Raw genomic sequence first — 10,169 nt, 5'->3', positions numbered from 1 at the left:
ACTTCCAATTTCACTACTTCGTAAAATAGTTTACCAGACAAGTCCACCCTCTACCTTTTTATTACGTTAACATCATAACACCCCCTACGCCTACCTCCTTTAATGAGATGAAATTTAATTTCAGCACATAAAATTAAATTAATTCCAATTCACCGATAGCTACAGGAGGAAATTGGAAGTTATGAAACATGTTATATTTTTGTTAAAATTGAATCATGATTAAAAAAATACTTTAAAATTAAGTTCAAAAACTAATAAATAGTGATCCAACCCCCTCGGCAAATTGAATGTGAATTTAAGAGAGAGAGAGAGAGAAAAAAAATATTGGAGAAAAATGGTGCTACTGCTAATATTAGTCTTACCGCTGACCTAGTAAATATAAATATTTTACTTAAGATTACTATAATTGCTATAGTGCATGAATTTTTATTACTAGTCTGATAATTATTTATTAGTCTCGGACTTACAGATATCGAGTACTTATGAACCCTGCGTCATCGATCAACCAACCATTCATTTAGATATAATGTTTTAAGTGACAAAATTAACAAGGCATAGTACAAGTTTAGATATTGAGCACTGCACTGTTCAATAGGGGAACTCCAGTATGAGCAAATGAAACCGGAAATCTTAAACAGGGGTAACAGGGGTAGCGGACAGTATATAGGGAACTTATATATAGTGAGCTAGCTTTTCTGGTGATGCGGTAGAGTCTCCCTCTATTTCAGGCAAGTTAAGCAACGGCAAGCCTGTTTAACCCTTGGATGGGTGACAGCTTCACGTAACATTAATTATATGACTTGTACAGATATGATTAATTAATTTTAATTCTTTAATTGAACCGGGATAGATATATTCAACACATAAATTTAAACTTGATTTACGCATAGTTAATTTCAATTCATATTTATCTGTCCAAATTTTCAGAGAGCTACAGTTCTCTAGCTACGACTGTTATGAAAATAAATATGGAATATTTATGCTATCACCCTTCCCAAAGATAAATCCATATGATATAAAGTTTCGGCTTTTTTCCTTGTCACACTTTCGTAGATTATAGGGAAATACGAATTAAGCTATTTGCGATCATCTTGTCAATATATTATCTGACCTTTTACAGAAAAATGTAATTAATCTGAATTGGACAAAATTTCTAGACCCCCTCGATAAAAAAAAAAACAAACAAACAAACAACAACAACAACAAAAATGTGGTTGTTTCCAAGCTAGAAAATAAATATACAATAAAAAGATAAATCATTAACCTAAATTGATATCATTATTTTTTTTAACTCAAGCTCCTATTGTTCAGATCGAAAAATATGAGTATGGCCATACATTGCCTCAGAAGCAAATTGGAAGGGGGGCTAAGTGTAAAAAAAAATATACCTTCAAAGAAACCTGACAAGCAAAAAAGTACATTTCCAAACATGAAAATCCTGCTTTTATTTCTGAAGGGGGGGGGGGCTAAACCTACGAAGCAATATTCAATGTCTCTCCTAAGTATATATTTGGGAAAAAAGTGGGGGACCCCCCCCCCCCCCCCCCGGTTCCGACGCCTATGTCATATTTTCATAATCGACAAAAAAAAAAACTTGCAACTAATGCATGGTCAAACACTGATTCACAACCAACGAATACTCAGTGAGATATTTTAGTAGTAATGTTTTAATATTTTCCTGCGTAAGGTGTTTATTCAATTTCTTTATTGATTCACCAAACATGTTGGCATACAACCATGTTACATATAAAAGACAAGTAATAAAATACATATATGTATACAGCATAGGTGTCGGGACCTGGGGCTAAGAGTGGGAAGGTCATGGCCAAGAGGAAATAACAGTATTCCTTTTGTGGTCTTAGATTTTTTGCGTTTATTCCTTGTTTATGTGGACTTTTTGTATGTAGATTATGATTATTTACTTCAATGTATTTTTCACATTACTTTTTGGGGAAAACTGCGTAAAATTTGATAATTCCATCGCGACCAAGTAGCAAAGCAGCGTGGCGTGTGCATCTACACTCGTCGGACTTCTATAGCATAATACATTTATTTAATATTTGTTAAGATGGGTTGTATAGGGAGTAACGTTGATGAACGGGATATATGGTGGACAATGCCTTTCTACAAGAAGTGTTCAGATCCATGACCGATATATATACCTCAGTTGATTGACAGGTGGAGCACGTGGATGTAAATTAAGAAATTGGAAATTTAATTGTTTCGGGTTTTCAAGGTTAATTTTCACGATTTTGTTATCTGTTCAGAAATCCAGTTTTTACCGGTGAAGTAGTGTTCTACAGAAATCATTTAATAAATCTTGTTAAATTACACGTAAAATCGAACAAAATATGTAAATCGAATTTTCTTGATAGTGATAAATTGATAGTGAAGAATTACAAGTACGTTTAATTACATTAAAAAAATTTACCGGCAGACCGTGTATGTTCTTATCTGTAAATAAGCATTATTTTTTCACAATTCAAAAAGAATTGTTTCTACATATCTTGAACTAAGTATCGAAAATACAATCTGTTTATAATCTAAATATTTTTTAAGTTGCTGCAGCATGTATCGTTTACTCATTATTTGGTTTTTTTATGAATGAAAAGCAGTACATGTTGATGTCAATTCGACAACCATTGTGTTTTTATTACACACAGGCCAAAGACACTCGTTTTAAAAAGGTCATTATAAATCTCTACATATTGAAAGAGTTATTGCCACGATAAAATTATTTGAGAAAATTATTTTGAGAACTCTGAAGATTTAATAGCGTTTTCATATTTCAGGCAAACGGACTACTATTTAATCTTGAAAAAAAAATAGGAAACTAAAGGTTTGTTTCATTAAATAGACTTAAAAGCAGAATTGCAACATCGTTACCTATTCCTTCATCTAAAATTTACATGCATGTTTTAACTTCTAAACATTAAAAGCGATATATTTCTAACTTTCTTTAATAGACACGGTGTAACACGGGCACCGACACGGTGCAACACGGAGGGTATAATGGACGAGCTTCCTGGACACGGAGGGACACGGTGGACTTCTTGTATATTGAGAATATACACACACCGTGGCACACCGTGTACACGGTGTAACACAGAGCATTTCACGCGGTGTTTCTTCCACCGGGCGTCGTGCGGAAAACTCGTGAGCTGTAATGCTTGTTTATGATGGACGTGGATCCCTCTTCTGAAATTGTGAATCAGGGCTTAATATAATTGACCCACTGGTCTGGGACCAGTTAGCAGATTTTTACTCTGGACTTGTACATTGTAAGGGGATGTACCCAAAACAAAACAAAATTTTCTAGCCCTGTGAAATTTTAAGTCTGTAGATTCGCATATAGTTTAAAGTTTTCTAAGTACCAAGACACCTTTATATTAGGAAGCAGCCAGAAGAAAGGCAGAAAAGGTGGCCCAGGAGATAGCGGAGTTTGAGGAGCAGAGGAAGGAGGAGAGAGAGAAGGAACAGCAGGAGATCCAGGCTCTCAGAGAGAAAAGAGTAAGGAGCACAAGCTTCACTAATACAGAAAACTGAATGTTTCAAACACAAAATTGTCCATTATTATATCAAAAATGTTTATACACTGTTTTATTCTTTATGTAAATCTTTTGTTTTGATTAAAATATGTTGCAGTAGATCTGATATATTGAGAAATTTGAAAAAAAAAATAGTTTTATCCGTATATTAAAAAAAAATGATGGTTCAAGGCCATTTACCATTCCCTAAAATTCATAATTCTTATTTAATTTTCATTTTACACCTGTTCATTATTATGTGCATATTTGTCTTCAGGAACAACGTAGAAGAGAGAGAGAAAGAGGAGGAAAAAAGACTGGCTGAGATGAGGATACAAGAAGAGGCCAGGAGGAAGGCCGAGGAGGTGTGTATACTGAGATAAAGGGCTGAGGAGGTGTGTATGGGGGGGGGGCAGATAGGGGGAGCAGGAGGTCCATATACAGGGAAAAGAGGGGGGAGGGAGGCCTAGAAGTTGTGTATAGGGGATGAACAGACAGGAGCAAACAGAGAAACAGGGATGGGGGGGGGCAGGAGGAAAGCTGAGGAGATGAGTATAGAGGGAGCAGGAGAAATGCAAGAGAGGCCTGTATTCAGGGATAGGAGGGGAGACCAAGGAGGTGTGTATAGGGGTAATAAAGAGATAGAGAGAACAGGAGAAATGGAATGGAGGCCCGTATGCAGGGGGGGGGGGGGGTAGTAGGTCTGTATACAGTAATAGAGGGGGCAAGAGGAACTCAATGAGGTCTGTATACAGAGATAGATGGACAGGACAGGTCTGTACAGAGAAAAAGGAACAAGGGGAAATGGAGAGGTCTGTAGACCTAGATAGAAGGATGAAGGCAGAGGAGGTTTGTAAAACAGGGATGGGAGTGGAAGGGGGGGGGGCAAATCTTCAGAGCTGAGGACACATTGCTATGAAAAATCAAAGGAATTTAACAGGAAAATGAGGGAAGATGCAACTATGATAAGTACAAGCAAATCCAGGAATTAAGGGTATGGAAGCCTTTTTCATGATAAATAGAATATATGTACATGCAGGGCAGGGAAACAAACTTTGGAAATAAGGGTACAAAAAGAGGTTATGGGAGGGGATAAACTAAGATAAGTGTAATATTATCTGGAGAGAAAATTTCAGAAAGTGTGTACAGTAGTAACACAGAGGAGATCTGTGTAGATGGTAAGGGAGCAAGAAGATTTGTAAAGATTATGGGCACAAGAAAGAGTGCTTTGTTTGGATATTTTTTGTATACTTTGTCCCCTCTTTTCAAAGTTCATGTATCTGCAACATCTTCTAAATGACATCATATTTATTTTACAGGAGGAGAAAAAGAAGAAGAAGCTAGAAGAAGAACAGAAGAGAAAAGAGGAACGCGAGAGGAAACGCCGGGAACAGGAAATCCTGATAAAGAACATGCGTAAACCTAACTTTGTCATCACTAAACACGCTGATGGAGAGCATCAGGGAGAGGTAGGAATCGGGGTCTCTTAACGAGTCATCGGGAATGTACGGACAAAGGAATTCTCTCAATTTTCACAAACCATTCAATTATGCTGTCTTACTTTTAAAACTATGTCACATATTCAGTACATTCAAATTTGATTTCAAACTTAAATGTTTATTTTAATTCCCTACATTTGATGGTTTGAAAAACTTTTATTATAATTCATTAGTTGTTCCTCCACTCAGTGCAAACTGCACATAGACAGTTTCATCAAGCAGTGGAGTGATCACCCTGTATTGTTAGCTTAAAGTTGTTAAAATATTTTAAATTGTCCAACTTTCACTTTCTTATAGAAGCAAGAGGTGGGTTGATTTATTAGATTTTTATATCTGATCCCCCTTTTTCAATCCTTGCACTGGAGTTTTCAGCCATGTTTCCCTTCCTCAGTAACCGTTATTGGTTACTGGAGAAAATTGTAATATCATTAAAATACACATGTAGGAATGGAATTGCATGCGGACTGTCTTAAAAGACAAATTAGAAATAGAAAGAATATATTATTAGATTATGATGAAAGTACCCCTGCAGAGTTTCTAATAATAAGTTTGTCTATTGCTCTCAAATTAACACTAAGTCTTATTAAAATTGCAGTGTTGTTTTATACAGTAAAACACAGTTACAAGGATGTCATTTAGACCTCAGATTTGCTTCCCTTTGACCAAGTGTCCTTATATATCTATAGAGTCATAGAGAAAAGTCATCCACAGGATTCATTTAAAGTTTTATATAGCATAGTTTCCCTATAAACACTATTATAGGTTCTTTATAACTGAGTTTTACTGTACATGTAGATGTTTAAGATTAAATATTCCAGTTAATAATTAGAACTATTTAAACATAGACAGTGGATTTTCCAATTCATAAGGAGAATACAAATTTGATATATATATGGTTTATAATGCTGGAATGTTTATCTTTATCTAGTTAGTCCTTTTTATTATGCGCCCGAATTTTTTCGGGGCGCATATTGTTTTTGTCCTGTCTGTTTGTCTGTTTGTCTGTTTATCTGTTTGTCTGTCTGTCTGTTGTCAACTTTAACCTTCGCCAAAACTTTTGAACCGTAGGAGATAGAGACTTCATATTTGGTATGCATACTTGTCTAATAAAGTTCTTTCAAATGACATCAAGGTCAATGACCTTGTGACCTTGACTGTGACCTATATGCTAAAAATAGGTTTTTCAACTGTTTGTCATAACTTTTGAACCATAAAAGATAGAGACTTCATATTTGGTATGTATACTCCTCTAATAAAGTTCTTTCAAATGACATCAAGGTCAATGACCTTGTGACCTTGACTGTGACATATGCTAAAAATAGCCTTTTCCACTTTTTGCCATAACTTTTGAACCATAGGAGATAGGGACTTCAAATTTAGTATGCATACTCCACTAATAAAGTTCTTTCAAACAACACCAAGGTCAATGACCATGTGACCTTGACTGTGACCTTTATGCTAAAAATAGTTTTTTCCACTTTTTGCCATAACTTTTGAACCATAGGAGATAGGGACTTTATATTTAGTATGCATACCCCACTAATTAAGTTCTTAAAACAAGACCAAGGTCAATGACCTTGTGACCTTGACTGTGACCTATATAGAAAAAATAGCTTTTTTGAACTTTGTTGACGCTGGGCGCATAGTGTTTCACAAACACATCTTGTTTATTTTATTGTTTTCCCCCCTCAAGATTGAATTGAAAATCCTAAAAATTCAAAATATTTAGAATAATTAACTCTTTCAGCTTTTGCCTTTAATGTTTTATGTTTCAATACCCATGCACATTTCTGGTAATTTTTTGCTGATTAGTTTGGCATGAAAAATATATACTTTTAAAAAAAGTAAAATGACTAAAATCTATATTGTAAAAACTTGTGGTTTTCTAATAACATTTTGATTGATTATTATAGAGACCTGATCAAATAACAAACAATGCTTTTGATACCTTTATTGCTGATTAATTTTTTCTTCTCGTAATAACTGACATTTAATGTATATATTTGTATGTATGTAGTTTTTTGCTTCTTCACTCATTTTTTAACCAAAAGAAAAACTAAGGAACTAATTCCATCTTTAGCTTCTGTGGAAGAATAAGTAAATAAAGTGTGACTTTTGTGATATTTTCATCTAGGAAAATGAGGAGGGGGGAGGTACAGAAATCTAAGGAGCAGCTGGAAGCTGAGAAGAGGGCGTTCCTGACCCAGAAGGTCAAGCCCCTCCCAGACCTCTCTGGACTGGACGAGGAAAAACTGGCAGAACAAGCCAAGGAGCATCACAAGGAAAACTTCCGCCACATGAACGAAAAGTATGACGTGGAGGAGAAATTCAAGAGACAGCAGTATGACGTAAGTCTGGAAAATTACCTGTGGTATCAAACTGAAAGTAGGAAGCTAAAGGAGAAAGTCACATTATATGATTTATACTTGAAATTGGATATATAGCAGAAAATTAACTGAACATACAATATGGTATCATGCTAAAAATGAACATCTTTGAAGAAAGTTACATTATTGCATTATACTAACAATATGCATCCATAGAAGAAAGTAACATTATACTGAAGAGGAAAATAATGTGTTTTACTGAAAAAGAAAGTAACAATATGTTACTGTGTATACTTTAAAAGGCATTTTTAGCATGAAGTCATGCTATTATATTAGAATACAAACTGTAATGTGTGTATTATTTGAAGACAAATTGATGTGGGAGTTGTCCCCCTTACAATGAGTTATTAATTTTTTTTGAACAGATGATTGAACTTGCAGAGAGAGCACGGCAAATGAGCAAAGGGTAAGATCAATCTGATCCATTTTGTTTATTAATATTATGTCTATACAGCTGTTTTAAGTTTTTTGTTATTATGATATTTTTTTAATATAATTGGAAAAATGACATTTATTTTCTTATTCCCACACCTTCAGAAAAGGAAGAAAAGGAATATCATCTGCACAGGTTGATGAATCGTAAGTGTCTTTTGATGAATGCAAAGAAAAAGAGAAAAAGAGCATAAAGCTATTTTCTAAAAAATATACAAATAAACAGAATAATTCAATAATGTAGATCAATATTGTTCATACTTAAATGATAGAATTTTAGAAGTTCCATTTCATTTTAATTTCCTTTGTTACAGCTTTGACAGATTAGCAGACAAATTTACCGGTGCCCCAGTAAGTCTCATTATTTTAATTTATTCATTTTAATATTCAACATTTAACATCTACTGTGGGTTAACAACCAAAATCTTAAAAGAAAATTTGACATGTTCAAAGTATATATGAATGAACAGTTTACCTTAATAAATTTTTACTTTCTAATACTGTATACTGGGTTATTTTTGCCACGTGTTATTTTCGCCCTCTGACACTTGAAAATAATTTTGTCCTGTTTTAAATTCACCCAGTCAGGGTTTTGTTTAAGAAATCATACTGTATTCTTTGAATTGGCCCTGTTTTAAATTCGCCCAAAGAAATATAGGGTCAAAGAGGCAAAAATAAAACGGGGGCGAAATTTTCCCTGTATACAGTATACAGTGTATTTTGTAAACAGGATTGATTAAAACAACCAAAAAGAAAACCAAAAAAGACAGTCCTGGATGGTAAATGTTCTTTGTAAGCTCACCTGAGCCAAAGGTTTTAGTGAGCCTTTTTGGATCAAAATTTGTACGTTATTTGTCCCTGTCATCCTCCTTGATGTTGTAAACATCAAATATTCAAAAGATAATCTCAAAAATCCTCCTCAAGAACAAAAAAGACCTGATTTGTCAATCTATGTGAAAGCAGTCCCAATTAGTGCAGATTTTATTTTGTTCAAATCATGACTAGGTAGTCATGGGGTAGGATGGGTCAACAATTAATGATAAATGTTTTACATGAAATATATTGAATTTTATTTAATCTTCTCAAGAACAGAAAAACTATGATTATTAGTCATGTCAATATGACAGCATCCTCAGGTAGTAGAGATTCAATTTGTTCAAATATTGCCCCCCTAGGGCGGGGCCACATCAGGGGATCAAAGTTTTTTATTGAAAAAAAATTGATGATTCGATCAGAACATCAGGACTCTATATACTGTGACGCAAGTTAGGGTTGTGGCCCATGGACCTCTTATATAGAGAACCCAGATCTTGAGTCGAATAATAATTTCACGTTGATTTTTTTTTCTACCTCAGCCCAAGATCCAGTTGTGCAGCAAGTATGAGCGTCACACAGACCATCGGTCCTACGGACAACGATTACAATTATTTGAAGAAATCAGTAAACCCATCGAACCTTTTGTCCCCGGCCAACATAAAAAAGAGGATGAAGAAGGAGGAGAAGGGGAGGGAAGACGCCGGGCAGGAGGAGGGAGGGGAAGAGTAGCTCATAACCCCCCCATGTATCCCGTTAGCCTAGGTATCAACAGGTAAATTACACCCCACACCCTCTCTTGTAGTGTAAATGTTAACCCCATCATGTAAGCTTCAAGTCTAGCCCACCTCCCCTAATGTAAGCTGCTAGCCTAGAACTCAACAATATTCCCACCACCCCAAATTAAGCTTTTAAAACATATTCCATCTAAACAATCACCATCAAACAAATAATTAAAAATACACATTGTATGTAATTTTGTTTTCTTGAAGAATTTTCCTACTTTTTCCTACTTTATATAATATATATCTCTTTTTTTATCTGCAGATTATGCGATTATTTAAAAGAAGCATTTTAGATGGAAGAAGAGACATCTCCATGACAACATTTCAGCTTAGAACGTTTTGGCAACCATAGGAAGAAATAGCTATTGATAATTTAACTTGATGATGAATAGCTGCCTTAATTCGTTTTTAATCTCTTCATGTCCTAGGCTTTCATTCTTAGCTTTGTAAATTTCGTTTTATTTATAAAAATATTACTTTGCATGATTGTTTCAAAGGATTTCTTTCATTTATATTTAGAAATCCTTTCAAATGATGGTAAAAGACATAAATAGTCTTGATATCGACCATTTCCCAGAAAATAGAATTGTTTTTCTTTGGGAGGAATTGTCTTTGTGGTTGGAGATGTCATCAATAATAAATATTGTAAACAGTCACCATGGTGACAGAGACTCAGGAGTAAAAGGAGCATTATACTGAGATTTTCTTCCACTGAAAACAGTTCAG

The 10,169-nt window shown here is 34.6% G+C and overlaps 1 pseudogene; it reads left to right on the top strand.

Annotated features, from left to right (window-relative positions):
- Positions 1-3,369: 3,369 nt before the first annotated feature.
- Positions 3,370-9,418, top strand: LOC134241224 (troponin T, skeletal muscle-like; annotated as a pseudogene).
- Positions 9,419-10,169: the final 751 nt, after the last annotated feature.

Source organism: Saccostrea cucullata, unplaced genomic scaffold, assembly GCF_032062105.1.
Source record: "Saccostrea cucullata isolate Sc308-1 unplaced genomic scaffold, CSIRO_AGI_Scuc_v1 ctg8828, whole genome shotgun sequence".
NCBI lineage: Eukaryota > Metazoa > Mollusca > Bivalvia > Ostreida > Ostreidae > Saccostrea > Saccostrea cuccullata.
This window is presented reverse-complemented; position numbering and strand designations above follow the sequence as displayed.